Below are 22,757 nucleotides of genomic sequence, written 5' to 3'. Positions count from 1 at the left end.
ACTGCATAGAGGGGTATAGGGTGCCAAGGATGGAGGAGTGGAGTCCCTATTGGGAGCACCCACGGACTGGACCAGTGAGCTGTCCTGCCGAAGAGCATGGGCTTTCATCAGAGTCTTGGACCCAAAGCTAGGCAGTGATACACCCCTTGTAACCCCAGGTGCTTTCTCTGTCTGTTATGGGCTGAAATGTGTTCCCATCAAGTTCGTATGTTAAAGCCTTTACCTCTAGCACCTTAGAATGTGACTGTATTTGGAGATGGGGCCCTTAAAGAGAAGATTAACTTAAAAATGAGCACTTCAGGGTGGATTTACCAGGGAAAGCATCCTCTAATAAGTGGGATTTGAGTTATATTATATCTTGATCCCTCTAGATACCTAACAGAATCCTAAGGTGAAGGGTGTTCTCCTGAGTAGATACTTGTAGCATTTCTTGTTTACTTTATTCCTTCAACAAGCATCTGCTGAGCACCTTGTAAGTTTCAGAGACTGCTGCCGGAAAGGATGATGTGGTCGGTGGCCTGGGAAGGCTTACAGTTCAGTGAAGGGGTTGGCAATCCATATTGCTTGTCACCAGAGTTGAGTATTTGCAACAGAGACTTCATGGCCATGTGGTCTGGCCCTCTGCCAAAAAAGGTTGCCAATCGTGGATCTACTGGAAGGTGGATTGTTTTGGAAGAGCTTGGAGTGCTCTCCCAAATCCTTCCTCTCCTTCCAGTAAAGTCTCGCTCGACTGGCTCTCTCCCTTCCAATGTCACCACTTTTTTTTTTTTAATTTTTTATTTTTCCAACGTTTATTTATTTTTGGGACAGAGAGAGACAGAGCATGAATGGGGGAGGGGCAGAGCGAGAGGGAGACACAGAATCGGAAACAGGCTCCAGGCTCTGAGCCATCAGCCCAGAGCCCGACGCGGGGCTCGAACTCACAGACCGCGAGATCGTGACCTGGCTGAAGTCGGATGCTTAGCCGACTGCGTCACCCAGGCGCCCCCCAATGTCACCACTTTTAAATGACCTTTGATTCTCCCTCTCCTGGATTCATCCGGGTCTCATTTACCTACATGCCCTTCTTTCATAACACACATCAGTTTCTCTAATTATCCATTTTCTTGGTGATTATTTGATTAATGTCTGTTTTCTCCACCAATGCAGCCCTGATTATGTGCCTAGCACTCTTCTAAGCACTTTACATATATTACCTCACCTTAATCCTCTCGACAGCCCTATGAAGTAGGTTTTGTTATTACCTCCATCTTACCAACGAGGGCCTGAGATAACCTGCCCCAGGTCCCTGGGAATTACCACTCTTCATATGCACTGTTGGTGGTCCAGGTGCTGGCTTTTGAACGTGACTGTTTGAGGCTCACATCCTGACCCCATCCCTGACTTCTGCATACGGACCCACCATGGTGGATCTTAAACATACGTTTGTCGAGTGGATTCAGCATCATAAGCCAATACTATTCTAGACAAATCCACTCAGTACTGTGCAGTCAGAAATGATGAGCACATTTAGAGCTGATGTGGGCGGATCAAAGGAAACTACACACTTGACCTTCGTCTTTCTAAGCCAACTCGAGACCTCAGAATAAGAAACAAGGGAGCAGACACCGTTTCATTCCCACTGTCCCTTCATGCCACTGAGGGCTTGTCCTCCTGGTACCCCCCACGTGCCATGTCTGGGCTGAGATCACGCCTCCCCAGCTGTCCTTCCTGTTTTTCTGATCTGTGCATTTGCAATCAGCCGCTCAAAGCAATTCCCTTTTTCCAACCTCTTCCTTCCTCCCCCAGACTCTATTAAGCTTCTGGAAACATAAAAGCAGCTCAGCTGTTACCCGAACTGAACTTGAACTCTAAACCTCGGGAGATTCACCCATCACTGAGCTGCAAGGCTCCCCGGGCTTCCAGCTGCAGCAATCTTGTGAAGTCAGCACAGTGTGCCCACGGGAGACACCATATTTTATTTTTCAATCAAGCATGGGGCCGTCAAGTATTGCTTAAGTGGCTCGGTATCAGCACTTTTTTTTTTTCCTTCAAATAACTTGAGCTCGATGTGCATGAAGCTTCCCTGTTTGAAAATGTGTTGGTTATGAAGATTTTCCGAAGTCCTGGCTTTCTCGTTCTGAGCCACTGCAGGCATTTCCTCCAGCTGTATCCCTCGGGCCCTGCTCTGCTGGTAGGCCAGCCTCCCTCTTCGAGAGGGAAATACACTCTTAGGATTCAAGGTGGAAGCAGTCAGAATCAACCCCAGGGACGCAGGTCAAGGGGGGCCCCAGGCATTTGGTTCCTAGTATTCAGGGCTCCTTCTGTTCAGGTTGACAGTGCAATTCCGTGCTGCTTTCAGACCGAGCAGCCTGTCAGGAGTTGACTCACAGGTGAAATTTCCCTTCCGGCTCTTCAAAAGTGGCTGTTCCCCCACTCTGGCTGGCTGTTCAAAAGATGCTGCTTCTAGCAGAAGTTTCATATTGTCACCGTGAATCCTTAATCTGTAAAGGAATTTGATTTTGCAAGTGAGAAGTTCTCACCTTCCAGGACCCCGATTTTCACAAGATAGCCGCTGCAGCACCCGGATTTTGCCAGTTCCCCTCCCTGGAGCAAAACTGGTTCTGGACTGCGTGGGGTGTAACATCCCCAAGGTCATAGCAGGTGAGGGAGAAAGAGGATGTTGCATGGCTGTAGGCGTCACTGAACTCATTTTCAGAAGCATCTAAACCAGGATGTCACTCTTTGTCATCTACTAATTCAACAACAGCAACAGGGCAACCCCCCCCCCCCCCCCCCCCCCCCCCCCCCCCCGCCAAACCCCAGTCATTCTGTATTTGGAGTCAGAGGCACTCAGAGCCTTGGCTCTAACCAGCTCTCGGTTGATTCTCTCTGATCTGAGCACCAAGCTTTTAGGGGAGGGCCAGAAGGAAGCACCTTGGAGACGAACATTCCACACGCGTAGTTATTAATATATGTGGGTAGGTTGTAAATTGTAAGGTACTGTACACATTTGAGGCATTATCCTTTATTACTTTTCTAATGTTTATTTATTTTGAGAGAGAGAGAGAGAGAGAATGTGAGAAGGGCAGAGAGAGAGAGAGAGAGAGAGAGAGAGAGAATGTGAGAAGGGCAGAGAGAGAGAGAGAGAGGGAGAGAGAGAATCCCAAGCAGGCTCCACAGTGTCGGTACGTGGGGCCCGATGTGGGGCTCGATCCCATGAACTGTGAGATCACGACTTGAGCCAAAATCAAGAATTGCTTGCTTAACTGACTGAGTACCCCAGGTGCCCAAGGCATTATCATTTAGAATATGTCTAGGTTAGTATTACTTAGGTCACTGTGATATTATTTATATAACTATTATGATCATCGAAATAGTAGGAAAATATGGGGTGAATAGGAAATTGGTCTATCTAAAGTAGAAGAATTAATTTTAAGCAATTATTTTTTCCCCTTCCCTCTAAAAGTAGGCTGATAGGAAGTTGCATCGTCATATACAATATGTATTTCATGTCCACAGTGTGTATCATGGCTGTAGCTTTGTTCCTGTTCAATATCTTTTATCTATAAAATTAAGTTCCATGAGGGCAGAAATGATACCTGATTTGCTCACCACTTTTGCAGGTCACAGGTGCTTCATGGATGTCCGCAGAATGAGTGAGATGAAAAATGATCATGCACACTTCTCCCAGAATCTGCTTCTCTGGAGGTTTGCAAGGAAAGACTTTGGGTATCAACCATTGGCCCAACGTGTGGCAGCTTTGCCACCCTCAAAATGCCCTCAGATCTTAACACCGGTACATGAGTCTTTTCCAGCATTGATTGAACTGCCAAATCGTGCAGGCCCATCTCGCCTAGTGCCACATGAGCAGCTTTATCTCACAAACCTTGGGAGGTAGGGTTTTTAAATACAGGCTTTGTTATTATTCAGTTAGGATGAGGCTCACGGGCCAGGAGACGATTGCCATCGGAAAGGTAGTTCTCACATTTCCCAAGAAGAGGGGGACATCACACCACAGGGACCCACGCAGGGCAGCATTAGGGTTAGTCAGGAAGCAGAGGGACTGAGGGGAAAAGGTGTGCAGGAGCCTTTACAGTGGTTTCCTTGTGAAGGAACAGGCAAGGCAAGCTGATTTAGGATTGGTGAGTTGGAGTAATGTCAGGGCACTCTGGGACATTGGAGCTATTCCTAGCCATCTGGCACTTGGCCTTGGGGTGAATAGAGCAGGACATAGTGGCCTAGAGTGTGAGGTCTTGAGAGCAGAAGAAGTTGGGTGCACACATTCTGGATGGGTTGGCCTTCATATCAAAAGCATGCTCCCAGGAAAGCCCTTTACTGTCTCTAGGAACTGGCCGGCCCTGGGAAGGGTGGTCGTTGTAGAGTCAGCAAGGCCCCGAGATGTTAGATCATTGAAAATGCAGAAAATGAAAAGGCATGAACAATAAATACAGGGTGGTGCTTATTTATATTTTTCTGCCCAGGAAGACGTGGTTCTGAGAGGTTAAATGGCTTGATGAGGCTCCAACAGCAAGAAAGAGGAAAGCAGTGGAATTCAGACTTCTGGATTCCTCTCTAACCCACTGTGGGCAGCCTCTGTCAGCAACAGTTATACCCTTTGCTTTGTATCAAAAACATCTCTTGTCCAAGAATCGTGCTATTCAGGACTCTCTTCAGTAGCCAGAGAGAGAACCCAAACTTAAATTAGTTGAAATGAATAGGGCCATTTATTGACCTCTGTAGTGGGAAGGACCTGGTTATGACTGAAGGCTATGATGGGGGATTTCTCCTCTACACTTACCTTTGCTTCTCTCTCATCTAGCTTCAATCCTTCCTCTTGCAAACTTTCTCTGTAAAGCTGGACCCCCAACTTCCAGAAGTTTCTGAAAATGTCTCCCGCCTTCACTACCTGAGAGGAAAGAACTCCTTTCCTATTGGGGGAGGATTGGGGTTGGCCTGACTCCACAGACTGATTCTTGTTACCTGAAAAGTGAAGTACAACCATTACCCCATTTTAGACCATGAGTCCATTTGGGGGGAAGAGGGAAAAATGGAAAGAGATCTCTCACCAGAAAAAAGGAGGTGGTGGTTATCTTAAATTATTGGATATCCGCCATAGGAAGATTCAGTAAAATTCAAAGTGCAATTCTCCGCTTCTCATCGATCAAAATTGGATGCTTCCTTATCAATTCGTCTGAGGCATATTTACCAAAACAAGTCCCAGGGGTATCCCAGCCGTCAGAAAATTGATGGAAAGAAAAAAATTCATAATGTCTTTCATCACACAGAAGAAAAGCAAATTTCAAGAAAATCAGCACAGTTGTGAATGGAGGCTGAATTCTGTTTCAAATAACCATGAATGGCAAGGAAAGTAGAAGCAGTCAACAGTTTTAAGGAGCAAGTTTTTCTGGGCAGTGCAGCACCTGAGTTTGGCTTCTGAGAAGACCAGGCTGACCCTCACAGAGTCACATCTCGAATGAGGAGAATCAGGCTCCTGCAACTATCTCCAGAGGTCAGTCAGTACAGGACAGGGACAAACCAGTTCCCTTTGCAAACCGGAGCCTCATCCACATTGGTGTTTCTTGGGAATCAAACCAACTTTCGACTTTTGTGGGCAATCGGGAAAAGTGCAGTCTCTGCTTGATTTAGTATCCAAGAGTGATTCCCTCCATGGGGCAAAAATTACACTGAGCGTTTTGTCTTTCTTGGTCTCTATCAATGATGAGTTCTTGCCTCATCCAGTGACCCCTCCCCACTCTCTTCCACACCCGCCTGTGATTTGCTTTAGTGGTTTAAGTCCAAGCCTTCATAAGACAAAGTTAGTATAAGGTTGGAACTCAAAGTGGGGTATGGAGGGCTTTGCACAGAAGCTCCCCATCTGGGGTCCTCAGTTCCTGGACCATCTGCAAAGGAACACGTGAAGGCTTGCTAAGCATTAAGTGCATCAAAAAGTGCTACAGAAATCAGACATGAGCCAACGCCAAAGTAAAAAAATGGTCATTGCACATAATGAATGGTTGCCTCAGCTTGTGGTTGAAATTGTAGCAGTTTCCAGGTGTGTACATCCTTTGGGCAGATCAGAATTTCCAAGGAGCAGTGACTTGGGCCATTGATTAATACAAATAGCAATCCAGAAATTAAGTATTATTATCTAAAATGCATATTTTTGCATTTTGGGTAGTAAGCAGAGTATTTTTCAATGTAAAGCTCACGGAAGGATCAATCTTTGCAAGGGAATCTGATAAGAATTTGGAACTATTTGTGAAAGTTTCAGGCCCAGGCTGGTGGCTGTGATGTGATACAGTTGATTGCAATGGTGATGTAATGGTGATAATATGTATTTAGGGTTTAGCACATTTCTAAATGCTGTATCTTTGTGGGAGGAGAGGAGATTTCATTGTCTCAGATCCTTGAGGTCAGATAGTGAGAACCAAACGGGAAGGCATTTCTAGAAAGATCTTCGGGTTATACGGGAAAAATATACCAGCACTGAACTCCTTCACCCACGGAAAGTCCCCCAGTGAAATTCTGGGAGACCAGTTCGAGAAGGACATAGAATAACTATTAGTGTTTATTCTGAGGGCTCAGAAAATCACTTAGAATCCAAGGTGCAGGAAGTTTTAGAAACTCATCACATACAAGTTACTCATTTTTCAGAGGGGAGCGTGAACCGTATAGTGGAGGGTTTGGGAGGTGAAATAACTCAACCTCGATCAAGTGCTCAAAGCCCAAGTGAGAAGCAGAACTAAGAGTGGACTTGTGACTCCTGGTGACACTGTCACCATCTTCACTGTCACACACCAAGGGGATACATTACAGGCTTGTGTGAATTTGTTCTGTTTGACTCAAAATGACAAAGAGAACCAAAACGTGGAAGCTATAACAGAGACAATTGATGTCTGTGGAAACATTTTCTGGGAGTTAGAGCTGTACAAAGATGGAATGGGTCACCATTGTTCAAAATTTAGTAGGCAGTTTTGGAGAAGTGGTGAGTCCTCTCTCACTGCAAAGATTCCAGAAACGCATGAACACTGTGGGAAAAATCAGACAAGTTTCCCTCTCATTGGCTGTGTAGGTGGCAGGGAGGAGTTTAAGAATCACAGAATCTTACTGAATCTCAGTGGAGGTTTGGAAGAGTGGACAACTTTTGGTATAAGGACTAGGAAGTCAGGCAGTCTTCCATGATAAGCTCTCCACCCGCAGGATTCATAAAACCTTGTGACAATTCTCAACGGTTACATCTACCCCATTGGGTTAGTATAGGGTACTGAGGAGGGATGTGTTCCCTAAGACCTCATGTAGTTCAAGTACAACTTCATCCAAGACTATTCTTGACAAAATATGACAGACATTAAGAACTCAGCAAATAGTCACTATTCAATATGTTGTTACCAGCTGGTCTTTCTTTGGCCATGAGACAAGTCATGAGAACATAAATTTAGTATGAGAACATACTTCATGAACATGCACTGTGATACAGTGATACACGTGGGCTTTGGAATCAGCCAAAATGCATTTCAAGTCTTGGTTCAAACATGTAACCGCTCAGTGGCCCAATGACAATAGTTTACCTTTCTTGAACCCCCTGCCTTTTCATTTGTGTGATGAAGTAATAATATGTGTCTCAGAGGGTACTCTGAGGGTGTAGGAAGGTGGTAGGCAATGCATCCAGCCCAGAGCAGGACCTCTCGGGTTAATACCCTTTTGTCAGCTCCATTGTTGAATGGCTCCAGCGGTTGAAAACACGTTTTTCTTTGTCCTGTTGAATAGCATCTGTTTACTTACCTTCCACTGCTACCAATGGATCATGGATGCAGCACTTATAGTTTTCACACTATGCAATACTTCTGATATTTCTGCCTTAAGCTCCCATATGGATTGACGTCAGTGGCGCATAACAACCGATAGTTGACCATGCCTGAGAATTCACAGTGAAGCCCTTTTACTTTGTATTTCTAGTGGTGACAGATCCTTAATAAATACAAAGGAGTGTTGCATTCTATTACAGAAATAAATACCAGCCGGTGGTATAAATGAGTATCTTCTATATTGCGTTTCTCCAATTTGAGGATAGCGGTGCGATGCGTTATAAAAAGATCAATCATTTTGTCATTATGGTCTTCTTTGGCTCCAAACCAGTTTATTGGATTCTTTAGTTTCAAGTAACAATAAAATAAATTGCTTCTTATATTGAAAGGGAAAATATCATGTTTGAAACAGGATTGAGATTTTATGGCTGAGATAAAAATGAACCCATGGAAAATACAGGTTCTTATCAACGGGCCAGTGAATTATATGTGGATAAGGTCTATTCCTCCTCTTTCTCCTGAGCCCTGATGAAGAGCCATTTGGGGCTTGATCTTTGAGGATGAAGGCTCGGCATTTGATTCAAATACTTCTTGCATTTTAGAGAGAAATAGAATGAAGACTATCATCTATTCTAATGTCCTTGATTTGCACAAAAGAAACTGAGATCCAAGTCCACGCTTTGAAACAACTTCTACATACACATGATCGAACCCCAGAGTTTCTCCCCTAACTTGATCCAACAGTCATGATTATGGACTCACAAAGTTTTAAAGCCAGTCTGCAGCTTGGTGATTATCCGGCCATACTTATTTTACAGCTGAAGAAAATGGGAGGTAAGTGATTCTTCAAGGTCACATGGAGATTTACCTGCAGATTTGGGGACAGGAGTCTGCTGGTTTTGGACCTTTCTAGATGATCCCATTTCCTCTCTCAGAGTGCTAAGTACCTTGCTATGAAACGTGGGCAAATGCAGCAGAAAAATCAAACATTGGCCTTCCCCCAGAAGAAGTCACAATCTCAGGAGACAAGATGTCTCAGGGGACCAGCACGGAAGAACTAAGAGTGATGATTATGTTCTGCATTCTTTCCTGCTTCCATCCCCATTCGGCGTGGCCCTGTACCCCGGGTTCTCAGAGACCCTCCTGTCATCTCAGCTTTCATCTCGACGCAATGTGCTTATTCAGTTAACTTTTCTGTTTATCGCTTGTTTTTATATCCTTGCCACTTGGCAAGGCAATGCCTCACGCTTTTCAACCCATAAACTTCAGGACTGGAAGCTACTAAAAATACAGAAATGTCAGAAATTCAGAGCACTTGGAGGACAAGGAAATGGAGAAACTGCTTATGGAGCTTGATTCGTCCTAGCACACCTCTGTCATCCTGGCCTCTCCCTTGCCCTTTCTTTCTCTCTTAAATTTGTGGTGACATTTTAATTAAAACATTGACAGAAATCAAACATACACAATAAGCCCAGGAACACTGAACATTTGTGGATGGAAGCTGCATTTTTACTCACATGGAAACTCCCAGCTTGTGTGATTCATTTGTGGGAGTCATATGTGAGAAGGCTGGAAAAAAAGACTCTTAGAAGAAAACGGTGGGTGAAATCACGATCTTCAGAGAATAAGAGCAGAAGATGAGGTGGGGGAGAACCTGCCGCCTCACCTCAGCAAGGGCCCCAAGAGTGACCACCGAAGGGCGAGGCCATACTCAGTGATATCTGCAACAATCAACCTTCCCTGGGGGTAACGGGGACCATTAGGTCACCGGGTTGACCTTGTTGGGATAAACCAGCAGGATTGGCCCTGAGCACTTGGTAGCAAGACCTGCTTATGTTAGCACAGCCAGACCCACAGGAGCAGAAATGGTGGGGAAAGGGCTCTGAATTGGCGCCATCAGGAGGGGCTGGACCTTGGCACACAGGAACGCAGCAGGAAACCGATTAGACCCAGCCAAAAGAGCTTTCCCGTAAACATCCAGTATCTAGTAGAAAAAGAAAATGTGTGGGGGATGGGTGGCAACATCGGTCTCTGTGATTTTGCCGCAGGGGTTGAGGAGGGACACAGGGGAACGTATGTCCGTTACCTTTGATTATCGCCCACTCCCTTGACCATCTCCCTGAGTATATGTGTCCAGGAGATTCCGGACTCTTGGAAGAGGGGGAGGCAGCAAGGAAAGAAGATGAGAAGAGGAAGAAAGAGTAGATCACTGTGGGGAATGTGCTATCTACAGAACGCTGTCACTGCTTGAAACAAAACAGCAACAAGAGGTATCTCAGAGCTCACTGTTCTAGATACCGTGTTGGACACAGGGACACAGGCACATGGCTCTGTGCATTCCTTTGTCCTAGCTCTTGTGTCTTATTTTAACTGTCTGTTTGCCTGCCTTTCAGGAGGCTGAGTTCCTCCAAGGCGAGGACCCTGCTCTTTGCATCGTGGCGTCTGCCTGGTTTAGTCTCGTTGCAGTGGAATGGCTGGGACACGAACCTGCAAGCAGAAACGACCTTGAGAGTGAAACAGGTGTTGTCACCGTTTGCCCCTGGACCGTATGCCTCATCCGGGCCTGCAATTCGAGGAAGCCTTGCTCAATAAATGAGTGTTCACAAAATGAATGGACTTTAGGCCCATTCTTTGAGCTCAGGGCAGACCCTGAGACGGTCACTGAGTCCGCCCACCGGTGTTGATGGCTGAGGGCATTGTGACTCTATTCTGTGTCAGTCGGAACACCTTATTATTGTGCTGTGCAGAAACCCAGCAGGAGACAGACGGGTGTGAGACTAGGCGTTCTGCAGCCTGCCAGAGAACAGCAAGCCTCCACCTCAGGAGGAGCGTGATAAGAGGGTGAGTTGGTGGGATCTTTCTTGGCATCCGGGGCCTTTCTGGGGTGGATGTATATACTGAACTCACATCAGAATAACTGCAGGGAGGAAAAATAAAAGAAGGAGGAGAAGAAAAAGAAGCCAGACGAGAAAAGTGAGAGGGAATGAATACCCCTGCTAGAGACAATGACTAATTTAAGCAGGCTAAGAGATTTTTTTTTTTTTTTTTTTGCCTGTTCCTTTTGCAAGGCTTCAGAACATTTTATGACAGCTCAGCAGGCAGCTTGGCAATGTCAGAAGAGACCTGGGGAGCAGTGAAGAAGTGGAACCAGAATATCACTGCTGAGAGCCTGGAGATGCTTTCTGGAATTTTCTACCCTAGAGATAAATAGGAGAGAAGAAAAACCTTCCAGGGAGGGTACCTTTCTTCCCTACTCCCATTCACTTTTACCGGAGGCAGAAAAGACAGGAGTAGACAGTCCCATTTGGCTGGGATTCTTCCTACATAAAAGAATCGGTTAGAAAAAACAAAAACACTTTTTCAGTCTGCTCATGGCGGGATCACTTGAGCGCAAAATGAAGGTGCCTGTTGAGAGAGAAAACCTTGCTCTTTCTAGCTCAGGTCGGCCCATTCTCTGAGCTCCTCTTTCCCACCAGCAGAACTAAGCTCCCTCAGTCTCCCCTGCCTTTTCTCTGCCATCAGCATTTCAAAGAGCCGCTCTGAGGCCCAAAGTGTGTGAGTTTCAAAGAAAGAGGCCACTCATTCATCGCCAGGCAGGGAAGAAAAAAGGGGTGGTGGTGGAGGTTCTGTCCTTCAAAGCCTCCCCGGAGGCACCTGCTCAGACTCAGGGGCTGGACGTTCTCAGCCGCGGTCAGTGGATCACAGTTTCTGCTTGCAAAGGAGCCGTGGGGTTTGCATCCGCGGAGTGGAGGAGGGCACATCCTTGCGCCCCTGCCCTTTTCCCTTGGTTTCCTTTTCTTCTCCTCTCTACTTGGTTAAATATTTGATCTTGTGGCCCTTTGAGGACTGGCACACCTGCTTCCCTTCCCCCATCCCAATGCCATTCACAGGGCTGTGGTGTATACAGCCTTGGGTTGCTAGGCGACTCTCCCGCGGTGCGCGTGTGTGCGTTTACAGGCGTGCGCTGTCCGTGTGCAGGTGTGAATACAGACCGTGCTGGGCGCCTAAAGCACGTGCTGTGTGCCTGTGCATGTGTATCGCACGTTTGTAGGTGCGACGAGCATTTGTACGCGCTGCGTGCTGTGCAAGCGACGTGTGCGCTGTTCTTTGCGTGGCGCGTGTGATGTGCGTTTGATGCGTGTCATCTACGTGCTTATTGTGTTTTCAGCGTGGTGTGTGTGCCCGTGTAGAGGCTGTGTTAGCACGCGCGTGTGCCACGCGTGTATTGTCTGCCAAGTGTGGGGGGTGTTAGGCGCAGGACCCGTGTTGTACGTTTTGTGCGTGTGATGTGCCGGGCACGTGGGCCACTGGAGTGGCCCCGCGTGCTGTGTGCGCGTGTCATCGGGAATGTGGCATCTGCGCTTTCTTCCGCTGCTCACCAGGGGTGAGTGAGCTCGAGCTTCTCTGTGTATCTCTTCAGCCTCGGGGCCTGGTGGGACGACATTCCTGCAGAGATCTCTGAGCAGCGCAGAAGATGGCATATGGCAGGAGCCCTGGCTGAATGAGGGAATCGCTGATCCTTCTGGTTTCGGCCAGTTTATGGGCCCCTCCGTGGCCCGAATCCCCTCCCTGGAGCTGCGGTCCGCCCTCCCCCGTCGTCACTCCTCTGCCTTTGCTTTCCCACCGAGCTGTCAGCGCTCGCTGTCTGTACCCTCCTCGCTGCCCTGTCACCCTGCCACAAGAGAGGGAGGCGTCCCCACCCCTTCCCTCCGGACACCACCGAAAATGGCCTCCCTGTGACTTACAAAGAACTGTTTGGCCAAGTTCACCGGGCCCTTTCCCCTCCTTGGGTTACAGGCATTAAACAACCGTAAGCATTGCTGAGCGTTTGCTCCCAATGGCAACCCTCTCCTCTTGTGAATCCTGCAGCAGTGTGCCGTCCCTCCTGGCCGGCCTCCTGGCCCCTCCGGGGTCGCCCCCACCCTGCCTTCTTTTTCAGCCCGTGTTTGAAACGTGAGCTCCCAGCTTTCCACCATGGTTCCGACATTTCAGCCTATTCATTTCTCCTGGCCGATCACAGTTCATACGTCCGACCTCCCTTCCCTCCTTGCAGATGAGCCAAGACCTGAAGTTCTACGTCTGTCACAGGCATGACTATACATACTGCCACACTGGCCAGAAACCCAGGAGAGCGGCTTGTCATCTGTGAGGGGACGGAGACATGCTCCCTAGGGGGCTGTGGTGGGAATAAAATGGGGTAAGCGCGCACAGATTCACCCAACGCATCGCCTGGCTTTCACTAGGCCCTGAGAAAATCGTTCTCTCTTTCGTCTGTCTTTAAAAAGCAGCGTGAAGGTTCACTGAGTCAGAGATCATTTGCACATGGGAATTTTTAGGTAGGATTTTAATAACAAGTGAATTAAAATGATGATTTTGAAATAATGAGAGTGAGAACTATCTCTCCAGCTCTGCAGAGGTAATCAATCACTTTACAACCTCTCCTTTCTTGATGTTGGGAAATCTGTGGGGTTGAAGGGTAGGGATTGTTTCTCAACTTTGCAGATGACCAAGCTGTGCATTCTGGGAGTTCTTCAGAGTCATCCAGCTGAGCTGGGATGTCAAGTTAGCTGCACCAGTTCTGTGTTCTTTCTGCCTCTATGTCCCGCCAAGGACAAGTAGTGCCCAACTGGCCAGACTGAGGAAGGGCCAGCCATTTCTGAGCTCAGAGCAGGGGTCAGTGGCTGAGTTAGGAGAGTGTAATCCCAGAAGGGTCCTTGGTGAGGTAGAAGGTTATGACAGCTTTTAAGAAATGGACACAGGTTTGGGACGAAGAGTGACACGGGCGTGCAAAGCAGGTGCTGTGACACCCAGAAAGTCCTAGATGGAGAGACAGTCTCGGGAACGTGCAGCTGCCCCAAGGGTTATGGAGAATATGTTGCCTGTTTCTCAGTGATCATGCGTGGATGAGTGAGTAGTACCTCAGCTCAGGTGCCAGAACAACTCAACACAACCAGTCAAAAACACCTTTCGTGGTTTATTAAGTGAAGTCATATACGTGATCCGCCGTGGGCCCCGCAAACCATTCTCTGACATTTGAATCATCGTTATCGTTGTTACTCCTTTTTTATGTGTCAAGAGAGTGTAAAGTTCAGAGCGGAGAATCTGTTAATGACCGTGTTCCAAGGTCAGAAGGACAACAGACATAAATCTGTAGACCTGAAATCGTTTTAATTCGTTTACCATGCCATATCTGGTTGTAGACCTTGCTTTCTCATTTGGGGCAGAGCCTGAACCTAACAGCCCTTTCACAAACGTAGATAAAAATAACCACCTTGCCTACCCATGATATTGTTTCTGAAATCCACATTGACAACGAACCTGGAAACACTTTATAAAATTCAATGTAATATACAGACCTACAGAGTATTGATGTGAGTTTCCATTTCTGCAGCCTTTCTGCCCCTTGATGTTCAGCCTTATCTCCCGGAGGCACCATATTCCTCTGCTGGCAGCCCCAGGTTGGTCAAGTGAACGAGCGGAGTCTGCTTCAGCCGTCAGCACTGTGTGTCCTTGGTTCCTGCACAGGAGGCTCTGGCTGATTGCAGTGCGGTACTCGGATCAGAAATGTCAGAATGTCAGCGAGGGAAATCAGATCTCCCGGGCCAAGCTACTCTTTTTGCAAGGAGGGCACACAGGTTTGCGGTGGTGAAATGCAACGTGCCCAAGGTCACGCAGATGGCTAATGGAAAAGCCATTTCTAATCAGCCATCTGTGTTTTGCTTTGCTAGACCTTTAGCCTGTCTTTAGGACTCTTCCATCCACATCACTGTATTCAAACAGAGGGAGAAAAAAAAAAAAAGGATACTCAGACCCCTTGTTTTAAACTCTCAACTTCCTGCCCTCTAGCCATTGTCCAGGCCCAGGCGAGAGGTGGCAGGGAGGGAACGATAATCCTATCACCTCTTGGGAGGAGGGTATTATCAGTTAAGGGTGTTTTCTGTGTTGCCGTTGTCAGTACTTTGGCAAAGGGAACAGCCTTCTGGCTGCTTCTCTGAAAGGAGAACACTAGAGAGAGGGAAATGGGAAAGTAGAGAGAAAGATGTCGATGGCATAAAGGATCAGGTGAAGGCAATGACAATAATAATCGACACTGGCTGAAGACTTGGTGTGTGCCTAGGTGTGTGCTTTACATATATTGGTTAATCCTTGTGAAAACCTTGTGAGGCACTATTATTGTTCTCTTTACAGAAGGAAGCTTAGCTTGGCTGAGGCATGAGTAAAATGGCAACACAGTTAAAGGAGAAGGGGAGACTTGAACCTGGGCCATCTGGTTTACCTGGGGTGGCTTTTGTTGGCCATGCATGACACTATTCTGAGGACAAAGAAAGACACTATTCTGAGGACACTCTTCGTCTTTGGGGCTGCTTCAGATAACCAGTTCATCCATGATGGTAGTACCAGTTAGCCATAGTGACAGGTGTGTAGAAGATGATCCAGTGGCCTCTGTGATTCACCCATCTTTTCATTTGACAGACATTAGCCTACAGGATTAGAAGTGTTAAGCAAGTAAGAAATGGTTCCCACCTGTAGTTGGCCTTCCTTGATCTTTGGCTCTTTGTTAGCAGGGGCGGACAGGATTGTAAGATGATCCCAGTGGCCCTTGCCCTTGTGAGCCTCCTTCTCTTTGAGTGTGGGTAGAACCTATACATCTGATGAAGGTGAGGTTAGAGAGGCGGGGGGGAGTGGACACTGACCACTCTTGAGATTCTTGGTTGTGAAAAGATGGAGAGAAGAGGGGTGCCTAGGTGACTCAGTCAGTTAAGTGTCCAACTCTTAATTTTAGCTCAGGTTATGACCTCATGGTTCATGAGATCAATCCCAATGTCGGGCCTTGTGTTGATAGCACACAGCCTACTTGGGATTCTTTCTCCCCTCTGTCCCTCCCCTGCTTATGTGCATTTTCTCTCTCTCTCTCTCTCTCTCTCACACACACACACACACACACACACACACACAAATAAAAAAACATGGAGAGAAGGGGTGAACCCGCATATGGGATGTATCTAGAGACACAGAAGGCAGAGGACACTTGATGAAACCTAGGTCCTGATGGAGGTGGGATAAGAGGCTGGGCTGAGAGGACAGAAGAGATCACCCATGAACTGAAACCTTACTGCTTTGGTTGCATTCTCGCCGCTAAGTGTGGTTGAGACTGGAGAGAATCTCATTCAATCAAAAAGATTGGGAATGTGCAAGCTACCAAGCCTTGGTATAAAATCTGCAGTTTTTGTGTTGACGTGTCATGTCATATACTTTCCCACTCATTAGCCTCTAATATAACCGTACCTTGAGAGTATGTGTCTGATGTTCACTCAGACTGCTGTAAGCGTCGTAGCTCTCTTCCTCCTGAGCATGAGCTACGATTGCACTTCTGTCTCCCCTGGCAGTCAGGAATGGCTGTGTGGCTTGCTCTGGCCAATGAAATGTTAGTGTATCACTTCTGGGAAAACACTTTAGCAGTAGTTCAAAATTGCTACGTCGCCTTTCCCTCTGCCACCAGTAATCCTCAACGGTTTAGAAAAGGCTCCTTGGACAGCCTGGGCTCTGGAGGGAGAACAAGCCAGAGCCATCTCCAGCTAATCCGTGGTGGGAATTTAATGTGAACCAGAAATACATCTTCGTTGTTTTCACCTGTTGGGATCTGGGGAGTGTTTGTTACTGCCGCATAATCTGGATCATCCTGACGCATGCAACCCGCGAGTAGAGAGCACTGGGCTCCCCATTATTGAGAGACTTCCAACCTGGTTGAAGGACACCATGCCAAGGGCACAGGGACACTAAAGGAACAACAACAAAAACAGCAACGCAGCAAGAAGTGTGGGAGCAACAAGAACAGTGGAAGCTCTACCCCCCTGCTCTCTGGGCATCCATGGCAATTATAGCCACGGCGAGGGACGCATGAGCTTTTCCAACTCACTGTTCTCTAAAAGCCGGGACTGTCTATCCACATTTACTGTATCATTTCTCTGCAGCTTGTCCTTAGGGTGGAAGAAGAACAAGGGCTTTTATTAACACATTCCATTGGCTGGGTTTATGATGCTCTGCCTCACTCCCTCTGCCCTGGAGTGAAGTTGAATTATAAAATAGGGCCAGCCTTATCTTGGGCAGCCATGCAACAATGGTATCTGGAGGTGAGTGTTGAAATATGTCTTGGGGCTTTGGGAAATGTTTTCAATTCGACATTCTGGGATCATTGTCCAAAGATTCTTGATAGTGTCCTTTAGGAGTCACTGAATACAAACAGGAAAAAAAAAAGAGAAAAAAAGAAAATGAAACAACCTTGCATGCAGATGCCTTGAACTAACAAGTAAGCCAGCAAAGGTTTAGAAAACAATTTTGTGGACCCGGTAAGGATAATGACTATGATTATATGTATATACCATATAAAATATTAATACTTCTTGTAATAATGCATATGCAAATAGATTTACAATTTTGGAGCTCAGAGTCATTTAGTAGAACACTACCTGGGTATTGAAAGACCTGGAGTTCATTCCAGCTCAGCATTAACCAGCCAGGAAGACTTGGGCAAATAGTTGAGCTTTCTTTCCATTCCTCTGACCCGGAGAACTTTACGTTCTAGAGAGCTGAAGTCTGAAGGTTTACTCTTTTTTTTTTTTTTTTTCAATATATGAAATTTATTGTCAAATTGGTTTCCATGAAGGTTTACTCTTATAGTGGAAGAGCCTTCCATGGGCTTTCACCTCATTAAAGGTTGTTCTTTCTGAGGATGTTTCAGAGATATTTCCACCAAGCACTGCTAAAGGCAGAGAGGTAAGAGAGAGACTCCTTCGGCAGGTGTTTCCGGTTACAGCCCAAAGCCGTATTTTGTGTATTAGTTACTCTTTGCTGCATTACAAATTATGTCAACAACAAACTTTTATTATCTCATCGTTTCTGTGGGCCTGAAATCTAGGTTCGTCTCAGCTGGGGTCATCTGATCTCTCGTAATTAAGGGGTCAGTTAGGGTTTCAATCACGTCCAGACTCCACTGTGCTTCCAGACTCATTCGCCTTTCCCTCTGCCCCTCATTCCTCCATCCCTTGTGGCTGGTATGACTGAGCGCTTCAGCTCCCTGCTGGCTGCTGCTTGCCAAGTGCACATCTCTGGACGGCAGCTGACCATGGCAACAGGCTTCACCGGAGTGATTACGTGAGGAAAGAGAGAAGGAAAGTCACAGTGTCTTATCCTCTAACCTCAGAAATTTTTATCCCATTGCCTCTGCTGCATTCTATTCTTTAAAGGAAAGTCACGAAGTCTAGGAGGTGATTACACAAGATGTAAACACCAGGAGGTGGGGATCATCGAGAACCATCTCAGAAGTCTACCAATCATGCACTGCAAGCCAGATGTGCTTTGGAAGCTTTGTGTTATATCTTTAAAATCTATGCCTATGTGCAGTTTATGGTAAATCATGTCTTTGTTTATTTTAACAGAAGGGTAATGTTTTTGAATTATTTATGATCAGGAAAAAAGACTTTTCTGGGAAGAGGCACCTTGTTTATCCAACAACTTTCAGTATGCCAGGTTGCAGGCATAAGCTTCCATTGGAGGATCATGACCTTGGGTCATTTCCTGACATCGTCAATTCCAATCTCATCATTTATATAGAGAAGAAAACTAAGGCCAGAAAGAGGGAGTGATTTTCTCATGATCACCACCTGTGAAGGTAATGTATCTTAACTCTTCTGAATATCACTTTCCTCATAGAGTGATTTGGGGGTTTTGGGTTTGGAGTCAGGAGAGGTTTCCTCAAGACCTTGCTTTACTTGGGTAAAGCACCCACACCCTCCAGCATTTATACTGTGTTCCTCAACGCCCTCCAGCAGGGTCCCACACATCGTGACATTCTCCCTGTGATGCTATGAGGTCTCAGACTCCTGGCACACCCCTGGTCACATTAAGATGTGATCAAAAGGTCCGCTCCATGTATCCTTTTTCTTAACATGGAAAGTATTGGCCACGAGGATCCCATTACCACCATAAACACATTTTTTTTTTTCTACTGCAATCTCATAGAGTGAGCTCTCTCTCTCCTTGAATGGCCTCATCCAAGCCCTCATCTGTGTTCTCCTGATTTATGGTCATAAGTTCCGAACAAATCCCTTGACTCCAAATTATTTTCCAATTCAATACATTCTCCTCCCTGTAGTTTGGGTAGGTTTATTATTATTATTATTAAATTTTAAAGATCTTACTGACTTTGTACAACAATTCATGCATCAGGCAGCATCCAGTCTAGCAGATAGAAAGGAGCTCCAGGAAACTGTACAAAACGAAATACTTTCCTGGGTAGAAGGGAGTGGGAGGGAACAAGGAAGTTCTACTAGACAAAAAAGCGGATTGGTTATTGCAAGGTTACTTTCCTGTGGAGGATGGCAGTGGTCTACCAGGCAGTTAGCTAACTAGTGGTGATCAAGCAATTCCTGACTGGTTTAAGATTCCATTCTTGGGAGAGCTGAAACTAATTAAGTTTGGTGATGCGAGGATTAGCATAAGCCACTCCATTTTGGGTCTGCTGTCTTGTTTTTAAAAGTGGGTATAGAATAGTACTTGATATTTGATTCATTTTCCTTTTTTTTTAATTTCCTAGTGAAATTGAGACTCGTTGTGCTACTTTTTTAAGTTTTTTTTTTTTGAAGTCATCTCTATACCCGGCATAGGACTCGAACTCATGACCCTGAAATGAAGAGTTTGCATGCTCCACCAACGAAGCCAGCCAGGTGTCCCCCTTTGCTCTACTATTTTTCAAAATTTTGATTCAAGCTTGTTAACATATGATGTAACATTGATTTCAGGAGACGAATTTATTTATTTATTTACTTAAATTTTATTTTTTAAAATTTACATCCAAATTAGGTAGCATATAGTGAAACAATGATTTCAGGAGTAGATTCCTTAATGCCCCTGACCCATTTAGCCCATCCCTCGTCCCACAACCCCTCTAGTAACACTCAGTTTGTTCTCCACATTTATGAATCTCTTCTGTTTTGTCCCCCTCCCTGTTTTTATATTATTTTTGTTTCCCTTCCCTTATGTTCATCTGTTTTGTCTCTTACAGTCCTCATATGAGGGAAGTCATATGATTTTTGTCTTTCTCTGACTGACTAATTTCACTTAGCATAATACCCTCCAGTTCCATCCACATCGTTGCAAATGGCAAGATTTCATTCTTTTTGATTGCCAAGTATCACTTACATACAACACCCAGTGCTCATCACAACAAGTGCCCTCCTTAATGCCCATCGCTGGGTAGGTTTTGTTTTTTTTAATGTCTTTATTTATTTTGAAGGAGAGAGAGAGAGAGATTTGCAAGTGGGGGGTGGGGAAGACAGAAAGGTAGAGAGAGAGAACCCCAAGCAGGATCAGTGCTGGCAGCATGGAGCTCGACGCAGGGCTCAATTCCATGAACCATGAGATCATGACCTGAGCCGACCGGGCCACCCAGGTATCACGGGGTTGTGTTTTTCCAGTAGGTCTCACTCCTCTCTGAAAGCCCATCAGTCTCTTCCCATTGTCTCCAAAGATGCCCATTTCTCAGGTGGGCCAAATAGGGTCTCCATGGTAGGGTGTCTGTCTTTTTTGCAGCTTTATCTCATCCCTCATTTGGGCATGAATCCTACTCCTCAGCCAAGCTGCAATTCTTGAGCATTCCTGAAAAGGCAGAGCTGTCTTCAGCCTTCATCCACGTGTGCCCTCAGCTCTGAGGCCCCTTTCCTCATCCTTCTTCTCTCTCTCACTCATCTGTCGAGATTGACCTCAAACATCATGTTCTTGGAAGCCTTTTTGTGTTCCTTCTTTCCCATGCTATCTCTTACCCATTCTCTGTGCTCCCCCTTCACCCATTGCCATCAACATCCAGAGTAGGAACGAACCACCACAAGATGCTCAACAAAAACCACACGGCAATGAGTTATTAGGGTATCGTTATCTGAGTTGTTAGACCTCAAACATGTGCTAAGTGTAGTATATTTATCCTGTTTTTCTCACAGTAACTGTAAGAGCTTTACGAGGAGAATGCCATTCATAGTGGTTGAGATACACCAGGCCCCACAGCTTGCCAAGGGCAGAGCTGGGATGCCAGCCTCAGTCCATCTCATATTCTCCTACTGTAGTAAATGTCTGAGCTTTGAATGTTGGAGTAAATAATCAGGTTAGCCTGAATCAGCATGAACTTTGGAACATTGTCTCTGCAATACTCTCGTGAATGCCCTTGTGGTTGATCAAATTTGTGCTACATTTGCTGAAAACCAGAAACTTCCACTCTCCTAATTCAATTTGAGGATTCATTTGAAATGGCTCCAGGAGAGTGGCTACTAGAAACATGGTGTGGGCATCACACAGAGCTCTCCTCCTGCTTATCTCTATAAAATCTTTATAATTGCCTTTGAAATGTTCAATGGTCTGGTCCCTTCATCTAGACTTGGGCTGTCAGCTGTTTACAACGGTGGTTCTCAGACATTAGTGGCGACCCGTGGTGTTTGTTAGAATACAAATTGCCCAACTCCCAGGGTGTCTAATTCAGGAGTCTGAGATGGGGGTGTGAGACTTGGCTTGTCTAACGTGTTCCCAGGTGATGCCGATGCTACTGGTCCACGGGCCATGGATCATCTATTGAAAACCACTGGTTTGCAGAAATTGGCTGGGAATGCTAGGGGAAGGGGGCCAATTGCTACACACCAGTGGCTTTCAATAGATGATCCATGGCCCGTGGACCAGGACGTCAGCATCCCTACAGGGTGCTTAGCTTAGATAATGCTTCTCCCACTTCGAGAAGCTAGCAACTGCTCCTCATTTGCTCATCCCAGCCAGCCTGTGTACCTAGCAGTTCAGAGTGAGGGTTTAGGGTTGTCGCCACACAATTCTATTCACTGCCTCACATTATTATTATTATTATCCAAATCTGGATATATTTTTAAGTTTACTTATTTATTTTGAGAGAGAGAGAGAGAGGGGAAGGGGCGGAGAGAGGGAGAGACAGAATCCCAAGCAGGCTCCATACTGTCAGTGCAGAGCCTGGCCCAGGGACTTGAACTCATGAACTGGGAGGTCATGACCTGAGCTGAGATCAAGAGTCAGACGCTTAATAGACTGAGCCACTTAGGCGCCCTGCCCCCTCCCCCCGCCCCCCGCCAAATCTGAATTTTTTTTTTCTTAAATCAGATTATATATATCTTCATTGTGTAACTCAGATTTACCTGGGACATCTGTTAGAAGTATCTGAAGTAACACAGGCCTGTCTATGAGCTTCTAGAAAGTCTCATTTCTCCCTCCATTCCACACTTAACATAGGCACAACTACACTTTTTCTGTCCTCTTATTAACTGTGAGAGAGTCCCTCCATCTGTCTAAGATGAGTATTTTGTATACCTTCCCTCTAGAACCTTGCTAAGGTTCTTATTCCCTCAATTAGCACTTTCTGTCTCTTTCTATGAGCCGCTCCTTCCTTACCTTGCCCTCATCAGGATATAAACGTGCTCAAGCCTTTCCCACGCTAGAAACGAAATCCTAAAGAAGCTCTTCTCCACTGCTTCAGCTGCAAGACTGAAGACAAATTTTGGTAACTGGGTAATCCACAGCCCAGAAATTGTTGACATTTTTGAAGGGAGGTACAGTTATCTGGGGGAGCCCTACTGGTTTTAGATACAGCAATATTGACCTTTTTTTCTCCCAGGAAGAAAGAATAAACGTGCCAGATTGGCAAATGGTGGAGAAATGGAAAGGAACGGGCTACTGTTTGTGTGATCTGTGGTTGTACACAGAACATGCTTAAAGGTACTGGTGGGAATTTCAAGAGAAGGCCGATGGATGTTTCCCTCAGAACTTGTGCAAGAAAAAGTCTCCCTTGTTTCATTCTGAAGTGTTGGTGCCTGAGTGGCTCAGTTGCTTAAGAATCTGACTCTTAGGGGGACGCCTGGGTGGCTCAGTCGGTTGGGCGTGGACTTCAGCTCAGGTCATGATCTCATGGTC

General features: G+C 46.1%; 1 pseudogene; it reads right to left on the bottom strand.

Moving 5' to 3' along the window:
* Window positions 1-16,442: 16,442 nt before the first annotated feature.
* LOC122469512 overlaps window positions 16,443-22,757 on the bottom strand; it is a 54,516-nt pseudogene continuing 48,201 nt past the window's right edge.

Source organism: Prionailurus bengalensis, chromosome B1, assembly GCF_016509475.1.
Source record: "Prionailurus bengalensis isolate Pbe53 chromosome B1, Fcat_Pben_1.1_paternal_pri, whole genome shotgun sequence".
Classification (NCBI taxonomy): domain Eukaryota; kingdom Metazoa; phylum Chordata; class Mammalia; order Carnivora; family Felidae; genus Prionailurus; species Prionailurus bengalensis.
Note: the sequence above shows the minus strand (reverse complement) of the source record. Positions and strands in the feature narration are given on the sequence as shown.